The following is a 17091-nucleotide window of genomic DNA, read 5'->3' on the forward strand; positions in this document are numbered from 1 at the left end:
ATGAATAGTATCCCATCATTGGTATTAGTGGGAGGAATAGTGCCCCATCATTGGTATTAGTGGGAGGAATAGTGCCTCATCATTGGTATTAGTGGGAGGAATAGTGCCCCATCATTGGTATTAGTGGGAGGAATAGTATCCCATCATTGGTATTAGTGGGAGGAATAGTATCCCATCATTGGTATTAGTGGGAGGAATAGTGCCCCATCATTGGTATCAGTGGGAGGAATAGTGCCCCATCATTGGTATTAGTGGGAGGAATAGTGCCCCATTATTGGTAATAGTGGGAGGAATAGTGCCCCATCATTGGTATTAGTGGGAGGAATAGTGCCCCATTATTGGTAATAGTGGGAGGAATAGTGCCCCATCATTGGTATTAGTGGGAGGAATAGTATCCCATCATTGGTATTAGTGGGAGGAATAGTGCCCCATTATTGGTAATAGTGGGAGAAATAGTGTCCAATTATTGGTAATAGTGGGAGGATTAGTCCCTTATCATTGATATTAGTGGGAGGAATAGTGCCCCATCATTGGTATTAGTTGGAGGAAAAGTGCCCCATGACTGGTATCAGGGGGAGGAATAGTGCTCCAAGGGCCAGATAAAGACAAGCAAAGGGCCGCCTTCAGCCTGCGGACCACTGTTTGGAGACCACTAATCTTCAGACTACCAAAGGTAAAGTTGATGTAAACCCAATAACTAGAATCTCATATAAGCATAACATAGTAAAGGGCTAATAATCAAACTACATAGCGGTTGTACACTAAGTCTGCTCAGCCTTGGAGGTCTGAATGCCTCCTGAATTCCTCCTTCTACATCCTTCATAAAGCAGACAGTTTTAGAAAATTTCCTTGGCAACCATCCCAGATCTATAAAAGCACATTCTCAGGAAAATATGGCTCAACAAGCAACTCAAACAACACTGAAACATTCCCCAACACTGTGCTGTCTGATATTGCAGTTGCTGCACATACAGTACTTTATACACAAGACCTGATATGTGAAGTTCAGAAAGATGTCGCCCTGGCCGTCTTCCAACCATTAAGCTTCCTTGCAAGTCGTATACTTCATAGTGCTTACCTGCCAAATATCTGACTTCAGGGTCAAGCCCTGCTGCCCTGGTCTTTTCTTAATATTCCCCGTCCTTGATCTCCTCCAGCATTAGTAAGACCTGCAATGGACAAAATGATATGAGATCTAAAAGTCCATTAAAGTTTACTTTCAAGAAAGAAGAAATAAATATAGAAGGTCATCACTCTAAGGCTGGCTGCAGGAGCTGTTTGAAGATGTTTACTTCAATGCTGTGACCATTACACTAATGTTGTATTATGAACATTTCAGCAGGAGCATTGAGACTCTTCCTGCAGCAACAAGAAGAGTGAAACTCAACAGACGAGGATGGTAGGTTCTGAGCTAGGAACCTCACACATGGGATCTTGCTACAGACGTTCCTGAAACATAGATGGTGGTGGCTGATTCAACCTAGCAAGATTAATCCATAATGGTAACATATGGACTGGGTTGAGCAAAACTTTAAGGGCTAAGTTCACTTTTTACATAACTGGCCCATGCAGACAAGGGTTCTAGTAGTTTAAAATACACTATGGCATTTTTAGGTCTCCAAACTTTCTAAACAAATGGCCAACTTACTGTCCTTCAAACTTTAGCCCTGGTTCACAGCAATGCGATTTGACAGTTCAAAATCGCAAGACAAGTTGCACCCTATTCATGGCAATGGAATCGTTCAAATTGTTGCAACTCAAATTGCAGAGACTTTGAAAAAGGTTCCAATTTTTCAGAGATTTCATTGTCACTTGCATTGACTTCTGTTAAAGGGAGTCACAGGCCGCATTGAAATTGCATATAAAAATCGCACTGATCGGAGCAATTTCAAAGCTGCACTGGTGTGAACTTAAGGGCGCCAGACTGTGGCCAGGGGGAATAAAATGTTTTTCTGGCATCAGCGGGAGTAAACAGTATCCCATCTTTGGTATTATGTGGAGGAATAGTGCCCCATTGTTGGTGCCAGTGGGAACAAGTGCCCCATTGTTGGTGTCAGTGGCAGGAATTATGCCCCATTGCTGTTGTTGGTCGGTAGAATAGTTTCTTGTATCGGTGGGATGAAAAGTGCCCCAAGGGCTGGATAAAGAGAAGCAAAGGGCCACATCTGGCCCCCAGGTCACAGTTTGGAGAATACTGCTCTAGACCCTTTCTGTCACCCATGAAGCTTGGTGGAAATACTCCAAAAATGTTTACATTCTTACATCCTGGCTTTTTTTCGACAATCGTTGGGCATTCTTCTCCAGAACTGCAGGAGGGAATGTTCTTCCTTTACCTACTGGCATATGAACTCAACGAGTGTATATTCTATTGTAGATTTTACATCTGTACACTTCGAACCTGCTCCTGATGAGTGAACATATTCACGAAACGCGTAGAGCTATTCCAAATGCTACATCATACCATCATACAGTTTACTACCATTATACCCTTATGAATTAGATACAATATTTATTTATTTTAATATTATGTATTTCCTCGTTGTGTGATTAGAGAGCTATTTAGGTCAGAATTAATTTTATATGTGCAATCATGTTATTCCCTGTACAATTATGTTGATTAATATGTATTTTATGGTATCAGCTGTTTTGATCATGTTTAGCATTATTACTGCATTGTATACTATATATTTTTTTTATGTGAATAAAATGTTGTTAATTCTTATACACTATGTTTATTGTGCTATTACCTTATACATATACATACCAGTATACACATATATATATATATATATACACATCTGTACAATTTCCCCAGATTGCACCTGCCGTTTCATATAAAGTCCCAAATTCCTTATATGTTTATTCAAATGTTCTTCCTGATTGAAAAGCTGTGAGTGCACTTGCTCCCGTCGTAGCAAAGTCTCTCCAGTCCTATATCCCTACTGGGATTCTCACAATGCTGTAGCCCCCTTTATATTGCATACTCTGGACTACTGCAAAATGTCAGTCAAGCCTCCTTCTTTGAAGACAACTAAAGAGATTATTACTTTAGTTGTCCTTAAAAGAAGAAGGCCTAGTGGCAATTTTGCTGTAGACCATGTCCTGGAAGTTAGCTAGGACACAAGAATGTAAATATTGCAAGTATTCGGGCCAGGCTTTATTGATGACAGAAAAGGCCTACAGGTATAGTATTTGCATTAAACAATATTTTTTTTTTTTTTGGAAAAATAGATGACTAGTACTTAGTCACAAGACCGCGCCTAGGTTTAATATGTGCAAACAAATTTCACAAATTATATGAGCTGCTAGTCACAAAAACAACATGTGTTAGTGAATATTCAAACAAAAGGAGTAAGATGTAAGTGGCTCCATTTTTTTTTCGATTAAACCTGGTAATACATACTGCACCATGAAGTCCTTTTGTTTTTTATGATTGTATTGTGTGTGGCTTGATTGGAGGTACCGGAGAAAACCATACCAGCCCTGTCTATAGTGAAGTTTTTCCCGAGGTATTGTACGAGCGGAGGGACGGTAATCCCATCCATACCGGGATTTCTTGCACAATTTACCACTTACCAACGCTATACCCCAAGGGGCCATCCGGTAAGTGTGTGGGGCATCTGGTGACGGATTTTTTCTCCCTCTTCCTCTCTTGCATTCAAGGATGCATTTCTTCAAGCACCAAGCACTTTAATACACTGGATTTATTTGTTGCACAGTTGCACCTGCACTTTCAAGCTAAAAGGACTATAATTTATGAATTTTATGCTCTATATGGATTGTGGCATTGTGTATATTTATTGCATAGACACCTTTTTGCACCGTCACTTTATATTTATTTGATTGTTGTATATATCATATATACGCTAGCACTGTCACTTTATGATAGAATACTGAATATTTTTCAATAGAGATCTATATAATTTTTTGTGATTCACTTTTGAATTTGCACAGAATTTTGAGCGCAGTCTCCTTTTGTTTTAATAATATTTTTTTTTTTTTTTTACATATGGCACAGTACATTGGAAACAACTGGGGTCCCTTGTCTGCATGGGTCTGTTTATGTAAAGGGTGAACCTAACCTTTAAAAATCACAGAGAAATCACATGCAAACCTAATCAAGGTAAAGTGCGAAAAATCTACAGTAGGATCCTTTTGATGTGACTTCAGTATATGTCCAGTAATGTCAAATATTTTCTTGCAAGTAGACACCATCTCATTAATGCCCCGTTCACACTGGGGCGATCCGACTTCCCGGGGCAACCTCACAGGTCGCGGCGCGCAGCTCGCACTGCAACCTCGGAGCGGCCGGCACGGACTTCATATCATTGAAGTCAATGCAGATCGCTCCAGGTCGCCCCAAAGAAGCTCCGGACCCTTTTTCTAAGTCGGAGCGACTTGTGTCGCTCCTATTAGAACGGGTCCAGAGCTTCTCTATGCCAGGCGACCTACGGCGACCTGTCAGGCGACCAGGTCGCCCCAGTGTGAACGGGGTCTAAGACTATGCAGACCTCAAACCATATTTCATTTTTCAAGAAACTATTTATTAAAATAAAATAAAAAAGTTCCCTCCTAGGCTTTTCCCAATCATATTAAATATCGAATATGCATTTTTTTTTTGTACAAGATTGGCGTTTATCCAAACAGAAGCAAAGCCTTGTATCTATATAACCTGATAGTGGGGGTAGTTCTTCTAATCCTCAAGGGGGAAGGGTAGTGGTATCAACACGAAGAACTCTCCGGGTTGCCATGGAAACCTAAGCCATGTGATTACAGTGGAGTTACCACATGACCATTGCCTACTTAAAGCAATCGCAGTAAGAAGCATTCATGCAATCACCTGTGAATTAAAGGTACCATGATGTAATTCTTCCATGCTCCAAAACCTTTACCCAGTTACCATGGGAACTCCAAGTCAGTTTCCTGACTCCATTAAGTACTATTTGCACCTAAATGGTCAAATAATATAATCCTCTTCTGTTGTAGGAAGATCTCCAACCCCCATACCATTCTACCAAACACAAGGAGCTATTGAACATTTGTTTCCTGCATCTAAAAGCTCCTTCTTAATATGCCATCATTTAGGCCTGAACCAGAAAAAAAAAAGATCTAAGCACCGTTAATGCAATAGAGACGTTTTCCAATTTGCTCCTTTTATGAGCTGCATGGTCAATAAGTGTACTCTGATGGGAAGGTGGGCCAAAGCACATGAAGGGGGATTTATTAAACTGGAGCAGTTTGTTCAGTTAAACTTAAAAATGCAAAGCTAGAAGCTGATTGGTTGCCATGCACAGCTGGTCCCATCTTAGTAAATTCTACTCATAGTCAGCAGATGCCTTGGCGGCAACATGTCAGGGGTAGCAGGCCCTACATTTTTATAGAAATAGTTATTAATTTTATTGTGTAAAGTAGAAGTTAATGCTAACTCCAAAGATATGCTGGTAGGTTAATTGGATTCTGTATAAAAAAAAAATAAAAAATTGGACCTACTATGTATGTATGTACGTGAGTTAGGGACCTTAGATTGTAAGCTCCTTGAGGACAGAGACTGATGTGAATGTACAATGTATATGTAAAGCGCTGCGTAAATTGACAGCGCTATATAAAAACCTAACATAAATAAATAAATAAATAAATAAACTCCTAAATCTCCTACAACCTTTCACCATCTGCATGCACCCCATCCATGGCTGTTTGATATTTCTCATGGAAAAGTTTTCCTGACGGTGATACCAGCCTGAATAGACACGGACACAATGTTGTCACTTTATTACAGGAAATGCCATAACAAGGGCCATCAAGAAGTTATTTTGGGGTATTTCGACAGGCAATGCTCCTGTGTTGTGGCGCTTTAGAAAAAAAGGGTCATGTGCTACGGTGCATTGGCAGCAGGGCCAGCTATCTGATTTAGGGGTGCAGTAGAAACATCAAGCAGCATAATGTCAAAACTGTGTAAATCACTGGTAGTCTGTCACACAGTGTGGCAGAGGTACAGGGAACCAGTATTTACTGTTTTCTCAACACACTTCAGAAGTATCATGTGACAGGTAGGGCAAGAGGCAGTGCAGAAGTGAACAGGGATTGTAGTAATTAAATTAGGAAGATTAAACAGAACCTGTGTCTCTTTGTATCATGTGTACCTATCACAGTCCACCTTTACATTGGGGTCCCCATCAGAGTTCCCTTTTACATCAGCTGTCCCAATCAGAGTTCCCCTTTACATCAGGTGTCACCATCAGAGTGCCCCCTTACATTAGGTGTCCCAATCAGAGTGGCCCCTTACATCAGGGTTCAAATCAGAGTGCCCTCTCCCATCAATTGTCCTCTTAAGAGTACTTCTTAAATCAGGTGCCCTTATCAGAGTGTTACATTACATCAATTGTCCCCATCAAAGTGCCCCCTTACATCAATTGCCCCCATCAGAGTGCCCCTTTACATCAATTTTCCCCATCAGAGTGCCCCTATACATCAATCTCACCCCTCATAGAGCCCCCTTACATCAGCTGTTCCCATCAGAGTGCCCCCTTACATCAATTTTCCCCATCAGAGTGCCCCTATACATCAATTTCCCCCCTCATAGAGCCCCCTTACATCAATTTTCCTCATCAGAGTTTCCCTTCAGATCGAATGTCTACATCAGATTTTCCCTTTACATTACATGCCCCCATCAAAGTGCCCCCTTACATCATCTGCTCCATCGAAGTGCCACCTTACATTAAATGTCCCTGTCAGGGCCCCCCTTTACAATAAATGTCCCTGTCAGAGCCCCCCTTTACAACAAATGTCCCCATCAGAGCCACCCTTAAGCTTCATGTGCACTACAACTTGCAAACAACTTTATGTGCTTTTGGCGTCTTTTTTCCAAAGCCCCTGAACTCAAATCCATAAAAGCCTATGTGTATATGTACATGTAGGCATTTACAAGCGTCTAGAATCCGCTGAGGTTAGGGGAGGCTCAACGCCCCTCAACCTCAATCTCCTGAACATGGAAGAATCAGGTCAAGTCTAGGAACGTTTTGATTGCTGGCCGCTGGCAAATGCAAACTGTGGCAAAACCACTGTAAAATCGCAAGATTTTGCAACGTTTTGCATTTTCCCGCTGGTCAACCTAGTCTGTGTGCACATGAAGCCATACATCAAATATCCCCATTAGAGATTCCCTTACATCAAATACCTCAATCAAACTAGCTATGGATCAGCAGGTGCACCCTTAGGCCCCTTTCACACATACGGTCCGTTCAGTTCATCAGTTCAGTCACATCAAAATGTATCAGTTTTCCATCCGTTTTTCATCCATTTTTCATCTGTTTTCCATCCGTTTTCCATCCGTTTTTCTTCCATTTTTCATCCATTTTTCATCCGTTTTTCATCCGTTTTTCATCCATTTTTCATCCGTTTTTCTTCCGTTTTTCATCCGTTTTTCATCCGTTTTTCATCCGTTTTTCATCCGTTTTTCATCCGTTTTTCATCTGTTTTTCTGTCCATTTTTCATCCGTTTTCCGTCCATTTTTCATCCGTTTTCCGTCCATTTTTCATCCGTTTTCCATCCGTTTATCTTCCGTTTTTCATCCATTTTTCATCCGTTTTTCATCCATTTTTCATTTGTTTTTTTACATCCACTACCAATGCAAAAACCGACTGTTTGTCCGTTTACATCTGTTTTTTGTCTGATACGTTTTTTTGACAGATGAAAAATAGGGCATTCATCCGTTCCAAAAAACACACATTGACGGAAGCGGATGAAAACGGATGTAAATGGATGATCATCCGTTGTCATCTGTTTTTACATAGAGATGCATTGATGTCCATTTTTCATCCGTCAACGGATGGATGAAAAACAGACAACGGACCGTATGTGTGAAAGGGGCCTAAGAGACTTGGGGAGGGGAAACTTATATCTGGGGGGCAGCAGCTCATCCCAGCACCCCCCTACACCCTGACCAGACTGACAGCCTATTCATTTTGAATGGGCTGCCTTAACATGACCCACAGCAAAGAACCAAATTAGCCCTCAAGATTTACATTTTAAAAATTGTTTCTTATATTACATTAACATGTTAAAGCTTCTGTGAGATTTTTAGTGATCGGGTTCACATTTTAATGACATTTCCACATTGTGATAATTATAAAAAGCAGAAGCTATCTTTTTTTCCTCGCTTTTTAGGATTGAAGTGATTAAGAAACAGCACTGGGCTTATGTCATGCAACCAATTGGGATCCAAATAGTGTTCGGTATAGGTTTTTTTTTAAAGAGAAAAATAATGTTGGATTCAATTCTCATTAATATTAACCAGAAATCAACAAAGTGATACTTAACAGGCTCTTCCATATATTTTTTTTTCCAACAACCAGATTACAGTTATCAGAAATTAACTCAGCCAAATATTTTTTTAAGGAAGACAAGTAGCAGTCAATCCTGCATTGTGTAGATAATTGATCATTATACTTGTATTACTCTGGGCCAGAAGACTGATCTTATAATTAACTGGGACTCGGCTCCTAATTAGGATATTTGTTATTCATGTTTGGCAGGAAGAATCAAGTACATAGAAATTAACATAATGCCTCTACCTAAAAAAAAATCCTTGTAGTAGATTTGAACTTATGAATAATAATCAGAGAGAGACATCAAGGGAACGCTTGATGAGAGGGAAATATGTTCCTGATTTGTGGAGTGCTGGAATACAGGGCTAATGAGAAACAGGGCTGTTATTGTTGACCTTATCCCACCTGTCATCACAGTTATGACCCCGGGACAAAATTCTTTCTTAGCCAGTCAAATGTCAAAGTATTTGTTACATTTGTAGGTGCGCTGGAAGGAAAGACGACTGTGGGACGACCAGCTGCCTGCTGGTGTGTTGGTGTATACTTTTACTACCGGCAGACCACAGGCTGTGTTTCATGCCTAGCTTAATATTCTTGGGCTCTGATGATATTGAAAAAGAAAACAGCTTGGGCTTTTGGTTTTTTCCTCTACATCCTATATTTCCATATCTTCATAGTAATCCAATTCATGTAACCCTAAACATTTACCCAATAATCTTCCACATGCAACATCTCCGACCTCGGTAAATAAAGCCTCGTACACACGCACAGATTGTTGGCCGAACGATCAGCCGTCTTTTGTCCAGTTGGTTGAAATGTGCTCTAGACTTGCACTGGACTTTTGTCGGCCAACAAAAACCAACTACAGAAGTGATGTCATGTTCTGGTTGACTTTCCGTGTGTTTTTTCTTCTCTGAGCATGCCCAGTCTTGCTCATCTGATTTTTGTCTGCCGAAATCTGTACTGACTGAGGAACAATCGGCCGTTCTGTTGTTGGCCAACAAAAATGTTATAGCATGCACACCAGATTTTTTTCGGCCGAAAAGTCGCAGTTGGTTGTCGGAAGCACCATACTAACAAGCCGAAAATTGGCCGATCGGACGTTGGCCGACAAGTTACGGCCAACAATCTGTGCGTGTGTACGGGGCTTTAAGCAACTTGTCTACCATGCAACGGCAACACCACACCCTTCTCCTTCTTTCCCCTATGTACAACTATCTCCTCAACATAGCCCTGTAAAACTAAAACGCACAACCAATGATCACATACCATATGCAACCATATACAAAAAAAGGTCGGGACTTGGATGAGAGACATAAAACAATCTGTCAGAATAAGCAAATACATTTAATGATGTCAGCAGATATACACATGATCATAAATGATACAGAATAAAAAACTCATGGATGTTACATAAACTGGTGAATATTGCTCAGATCCAGTGTTCATAAAAGCGATTTATGGATGTTAAAACAAAAATAATAAAGTAGTTGGATAAAATCACAACAAATAAAATTCAATGTTGCAACAGTGTAGAATAGTAGTGTAGAATCGAAACATCAAAAAACTTGACGCGTTTCGTGGACTTATAAAGCCACTTCATCAGGAGTAGATGTTGGTTTCATATAGTTACATACATAGTAGGTGAGGTTGAATAAAGACAATAGTCCATCCAGTTCAACCTGAGTAGGTGTGTGTGGCTGTAATCATCTCACATACCCCTGAATGTTCTGATCCTTGAGATGCACGTCCAATAGTCTTTTGAAAGCCACCATACTACCTGCAGAAACCACCTCTTGTGGTAGAGAATTCCACAATCTTGTAGCCCTAACAGTAAAGAACCCCCCACGTTGCCTGAGGTTAAAACGCTTCTCCTCTAATCGCATTGTATGCCCCCGAGTCCTCATGCAATCCCTTTTTTTCTAAGCTGAGATCCCCATTGAGATATTTAAAAATTGCTATCATGTCCCCCCTCAGGTGTCTCTTCTCCAGGGAGAATAAATCAAGTGATTGTAGACGCTCTTCATAATCAAGGTCCTCCAATCCCCTAATTAGTTTAGTTGCCCTTCTCTGGACTTTCTCCAGCTCCAACACATCCCTTCTGAGGACTGGCAACCAGAACTGGACAGAATACTCCATATGCGACCAGAACTGGACAGAATACTCCATATGTTGCAATTGATATGCGTGCTAGCATAAGAGGCAAGACATGGGGCCAGAGGTCTCCCAAGGGAGGTGAGGGAACACAGAGCGAAAGGGCAGAGGCAAGGGCACCACTCACCGGAAGAAATGGGCTGAACAAAAGGCATGGCCTCAACCATATGCAACCACTTTCACCAAAATCCACCTACCACGTTAATTTCCCTAACATTACACAATCCTGCAAACCCAAAACCCACAACCAATAACCACCAACCACATACAACTCCTTTACCTACCACATCCAACTTCTTCACTATCCATAAACCATCTGACTAAAACCCCCCAACCAATAACCACCTACCACATCCAACTCCTTCACCTCCCACAACCCTACAGACCTAAAACCCCCAACCATTAACCACCTTCACATTACATAACCCTGCAGACCTAAAACTCCCAAACAATAACCACCTACCATATCCAACTCTATCATCCACAACCCTGCAGATCTAAACCCCCCAACCAATAGCCATGTACCACATCCAAAACCATTACCACACACAACTCTGCAAACCTAAAACTCCCAAACAATAACCACCTACCATATCCAACTCCATCATCCACAACCCTGCAGATCTAAACCCCCCAACCAATAGCCATGTACCACATCCAAAACATCACCACACACAACCCTGCAAACCTAAAACTCCAAACCAATAGCCATGTACCACATCCAAAACCATCACCACACACAACCCTGCAGACCTAAAACCCCCAACCAATAGCCATGTACCACATCCAAAACCATGACCACACACAACCCTGCAGACCTAAAACCCCCAACCAATAGCCATGTACCACATCCAAAACCATCACCACACACAACCCTGCAGACCTAAAACTCCCAACCAATAACTACCTACCACATCTAACTCCTTCACTATCCACAACCCTACAGACCTAAAACCCCCAACCATTAACCACCTTCACATTACACAACCCTGCAGACCTAAAACTCCCAAACAATAACCACCTACCATATCTCACTCCATCATTCACAACCCTGCAGATCTAAACCCCCCTCAACCAATAGCCATGTACCACACCCAAAACCATCACCACACACAACCCTGCAGACCTACAACTCCCAAACAATAACCACATACCATATCCAACTCCATCATCCACAACCCTGCAGATCTAAACCCCCCAACCAATAGCCATGTACCACATCCAAAACCATCACCACACACAACCCTGCACACCTAAAACTCCCAAACAATAACCACCTACCATATCCAACTCCATCATTCACAACCCTGCAGATCTAAACCTCCTCAACCAATAGCCATGTACCACATCCAAAACCATCACCACCCACAACTCTGCAAACCTAAAACTCCCAACCAATAAGTACCTACCACATCCAACTTCTTCACTATCCACAACCCTAAAGACGTAAAACCCAGAACCAATAATCACCTACCACATCCAACTCTTTCACCATCCACAATCCTGCATACCTAAAACCCCCAACCATTATTCACCTATCTCATCCAACTCCTTCACCATGCACAACCCTGCGATCTAAAACCCCCTAACCATTAATAACCTATCACATCCAACTCCTTCACCGCACACAACTCTGCAAACCTAAAACTCCCAAACAATACTTACTTACCACATCCAACTCCTTCACTATCCACAACCCTAAAGACTTAAAACCCACAACCAATAATCACCTTATATAATATATTATATAACTGCTGCACTTGGCAAAAGATATATAATTTTGAACACAATTTGCACATTAATCGGCACTTTATTAATACCTTGTATTTGCACATATTCGCCTATTTTGCACAAAGAAATATTTTTTGTCACATTTAAGCATATATATATATATATATTGTATTGTGGCACAAATTATGAGTTGATTTGTACTCATGCACTTTAAATAATCACAGCCAATCAGATTGAATAATTTAAGTGGATGCGATTTATTGATTGTATTAATTATTTATGTGCCAACTATCTCTATTTCTAAAATGTAATTTATTGTGATATTTACAGTATTTACACTTATGTATGTGTCTGCACTTATGCACTTTAATTAATCACAACACAATCATTATTTAATATTGAAGTAGATATGATTTATTGAAGTACTGTATATGAATTTTTATGCACCCAATATCGGAAATTTAGTAGTGGCCTATTTTGAGATACAATTTTTATAGCTATATGTGCTTATCTGGTATAACCATAAAAGGTTTGTTTGATATTATCTAGGAGCGCAGTACAATTTTATCTTTTTATACATACCTGTATTATATACCAACAGAGAGGACAAACAAAATGGGAATTTTCAGGTGCCACTCATACAATTATCAATGACTGGCATTAAATAACTTTTTACTTCAAAATTTTATTGTACCAAAAAATGATCATGCATAAAAAAAAAAAAAAAATGTCTCAAAAGATGTGTTGCAAACACATATTTAGGCAGGTGCAGTCTATTTTCTTCACTGTAGGGGGCTCCCAACCGCAACGGTATTGCAGTTTGAAGGGCAGTCAAGAGGAACTTGGTTCCACTATGGTTTCCTGGGTCACTGGGGAAGCTATTGGATTGGATGCCGCCACCCCGTGGCAGCCATCTTGGGTCAGGAAAAGCCTATTAAAGGCCCTGACTCCCAGGCTTGGTGTACATTTTGTCAGTGGGTAGTGTAGGGACAGGTCATCTGTCTGACGGGGACAGTGATTAGTGACAGGGAAAGGTTCCAGATGAGTAGGGACACGCCATCCTTCCTGAAAACCTCCCCATTTGGGTATCCACTGGCCAGGCAGCATTCTGCCCCTCAAGACAGACACCTTCGGCACTTCTGAGACCTGCTCTGCTACATAGTTACATAGTTAGTGAGGTTGAAAAAAGACAACAGTCCATCCAGTTCAACCTATGATGTGTGTATGTGTGTTTGCTTTTAACCGTACATTGTATACCCCTGTATGTTGTGGTCTCTAAGGTGACCATCTAACAGTTTTTTGAAACTATCAATGCTCCCTGCTGATATGACTGCTTGTGGAAGAGAATTCCACATCCTTACCGCTCTTACAGTGAAGAACCCCTTACGCATTTTAAGGTTAAACCGCTTTTCCTCTAGTTTTAGTGAGTGGCCACGCGTCTTATTGTATTCCCTTACTCTGAATAGTTTGTTCCTTATGCCAGGGTCGCCAGTACAGTATTTGTACATTGATATCATATCCCCCCTCAATCTTCTCTTCTCCAGAGAGAATAGGTTCAGTGCTTGTAGCCTTTCCTCATAGCTGATGTCCTCCATTCCCCTAATTATTTTTGTTGCCCTTCTCTGGACTCTTTCCAATTCCAGCACATCCTTCCTGAGGACCGGTGCCCAGAACTGGACAGCATACTCCAGATGTGGCCGGACCAGAGTCTTGTAGAGAGGGAGAATAATCTCTTTATTTCTGGAGTGAATCCCCTTTTTTATACATCCCAGTATTCTGTTGGCTTTACTTGCAGCGGCTTGGCATTGCATGCCACTGCCAAGCCTGTTGTCTACCAGTACCCCCAAGTCTTTTTCCATCTTAGACTCACCCAGAGGTTCCCCCCCCTAGTGAGTAGCTTGCTTTCTGGTTTTTGGCCCCCAAGTGCATTACTTTACATTTTTCAACATTAAACCTCATCTGCCATGTAGTTGCCCACCCCATTATTTTGTTCAGGTCTGCTTGTAAGGTTTCCACATCCTGCATAGAAGATATTGGCATGCCTAGTTTAGTATCATCTGCAAATACAGAGATTGTACTAGATATCCCCTCCTCTAGATCATTTATGAATAAATTAGACAGGATTGGTCCCAGGACCGAACCCTGGGGGACCCCACTTTCCACACCCACCCAATCCGAGTACTCCCCATTAATCATCACCCTCTGGACTCTCCCCTGGAGCCAGTTCTCTATCCAGGTACTCACCTTATGGTCCATACCTACCTTCCTTAGTTTGTACAGTAAGCGTTTGTGGGGAACGGTGTCAAAGGCCTTTGCAAAGTCCAGATACATCACATCCACAGGCTTACCTTTATCTAGGTGGCAGCTCACTTCATCGTAGAAGGTTAATAGATTGGTTTGGCAAGAACGATTTTTCATAAATCCATGCTGATTGCTACTAATAATACAGTTTTCATTACTAAAGTCTTGTATATGGTCCCTTAATATCCCCTCCAAAATCTTGCAGACTACAGATGTTAGGCTGACCGGCCTATAGTTCCCCGGGATACACCTCGGCCCCTTTTTAAATATTGGTACCACGTTGGCTTTTTTCCAATCAGCTGGCACCATACCCGTCTGTAAACTATCCTTAAAGATCAAGAATAAGGGTCTGGCAATCACCTGGCTGAGCTCTTTAAGAACCCTCGGGTGCAAGCCATCCGGTCCCGGTGATTTATTTATGTTAAGTTTCTCTAGTTTAGTTCTAAGTCTATCTTCTGTTAGCCATGGCGGGACTTCCTGAGGTGTGTTGTTTAGTTCGGCCTTACAAGCTAGGTTCGTGTAGCCCCCCGATTCTTTTGTGAAGGCTGAAGAGAAGAAATTATTTAACACTTCCGCCTTTTCTTTGTCCTCAGTGGCCATATTACCTTTGTCCTCTTTTATGGGGCCAATGTGTTCTGGCCTCGCTTTCTTACTGTTTATATACTTAAAGAACTTCTTGGGGTTCTTTTTACTCTCCTCCGCTATATGTCTCTCGTGTTCTATTTTAGCCGCCCTGATTTCGCCTTTACATTTCTTATTACACTCTTTGTAATGATTAAATGCTGCCAATGACCCCTCAGTCTTGTATTTTTTGAAGGCCTTTTCTTTAGCACTAATATGCATTTTTATGTTGGAGTTTAATTTTGCTCTTTTAAATTTATTTCCCTTTGGAATGCACTGGTCAATCCCCTTGTTAAGTATGCTCTTGAAGCACTCCCATTTTTCCTCCGTGTTCTTTGTTCCCAGGGTTCTATCCCAATTTATATTTTCTAGCAGCGAGCGCAGTTATGGGAAATTGGCTCTTTTGAAATTCAGCGTCCTTATATTACCCCTCTGCTTCCTATAACTGTAATTAATACTGAAACTTATTGACCTATGGTCACTATTTCCTAAGTTGTCCCGTATTTCTATATCCGTGATCAGGTCTGAATTGTTGGTAATCAGCAGGTCAAGTACCGCATCTTTTATTGTCGGTGCATTCACCATCTGACCCATGAAATTGTCCTGCAAAACATTTAGGAACTGCCTAGCCTTGGCTGAGTGTGCGGTTCCTTCTGCCCAGTCTATATCTGCATAATTAAAGTCCCCCATTATAATGACGTTTCCCGTCCTTGCTGCCAATCCTATCTGTAAAATGAGGTCTGCCTCCCCCTCCTCCCTCTGATTGGGGGGTATATAGCATACGCCCAATATTACCTTCCCCCCGTGCCTTCCCTTTGAAGCTCTACCCATAGGGATTCTGCCTCGTCCATAGCTCCATTATTAATATCATCCCTCATATTTACCTGTATACTGTTTTTAATATACAGACATACCCCTCCCCCTTTTTTACCTTCTCTATCTCTGCGATAAAGGGAATATCCCTGAATGGACGCCATCAAATCATGAGAGCTGTCAAACCAAGTCTCAGTTATCCCCACAAAATCTAAGTCCTCCTCAAACATCAGCAGCTCCAGCTCTCCCATCTTGTTGGCCAAGCTTCTGGCATTGGTATACAAACCTCTTAATTTTGACCGGTTACATATATCCTCATTTAATGTTTTTAGGCTACTCTCTTGATTTTTCCCCATACCCACCCTGGGTATAGGAGCTCCGAACACCCTACCGCTAATGCCCCCATTTCTGCCCTCTGAAACTTGCTTACCGCTGGCTAATTCTACATCTGTACAAACCTCTTAATTTTGACCGGTTACATATATCCTCATTTAATGTTTTTAGGCTACTCTCTTGATTTTTCCCCATACCCACCCTGGGTATAGGAGCTCCGAACACCCTACCGCTAATGCCCCCATTTCTGCCCTCTGAAACTTGCTTACCGCTGGCTAATTCTACATCTGTACCCTCCCCCCCATTCCCTAGTTTAAAAGCCCCTCTAACTTTTTGGCCATCCTCTCACCCAGTACGGCTGCACCCACCCCATTTAGGTGCAATCCATCCCTACCAAAGAGCCGGTGGCCGACTGAGAAGTCGGCCCAGTTCTCCAGGAACCCGAAACCCTCCTTACTACACCAGCTCCTCAGCCACTCGTTAACTTCCCTAATCTCCCGCTGCCTCTCTGGTGTGGCTCGAGGTACAGGTAGTATTTCGGAAAATACTACCTTGGAGGTCCTTCTCCTCAACTTAGCGCCTAAGTCCCTGAAATCTCCATCTTCCTCTGCCTATGTCATTGGTACCCACGTGTACCATGACAGCTGGGTCTTCCCCAGCCCCACCCAATAATCTGTCCACCCGATCCGCGATGTGCCGAACCCGAGCGCCCGGCAAACAACAGACTGTTCGGCACACACAGTCTTTGTCACAGATTACACTATCTGTCCTTCTAATAATTGAGTCCCCTACCACCAGCACCTGTCTTTCCTT

General features: G+C 41.8%; 1 protein-coding gene across 4 annotated transcripts in view; it reads right to left on the reverse strand.

Moving 5' to 3' along the window:
• FAT3 (FAT atypical cadherin 3) overlaps positions 1 to 17091 on the reverse strand; it is a 1063130-nt gene that overhangs the window by 733903 nt on the left and 312136 nt on the right. For all 4 annotated transcript variants that reach the window (XM_082246652.1, XM_082246650.1, XM_082246651.1 and 1 more), the window contains exon 3: positions 1079 to 1169. The gene's annotated coding sequence lies outside the window, so the exon portion shown is untranslated. The remainder of the gene's footprint in view (positions 1 to 1078; positions 1170 to 17091) is intronic.

The sequence above is a fragment of the Pelophylax lessonae genome (genome assembly GCF_965119305.1).
Source record: "Pelophylax lessonae genome assembly, chromosome: 2".
NCBI lineage: Eukaryota > Metazoa > Chordata > Amphibia > Anura > Ranidae > Pelophylax > Pelophylax lessonae.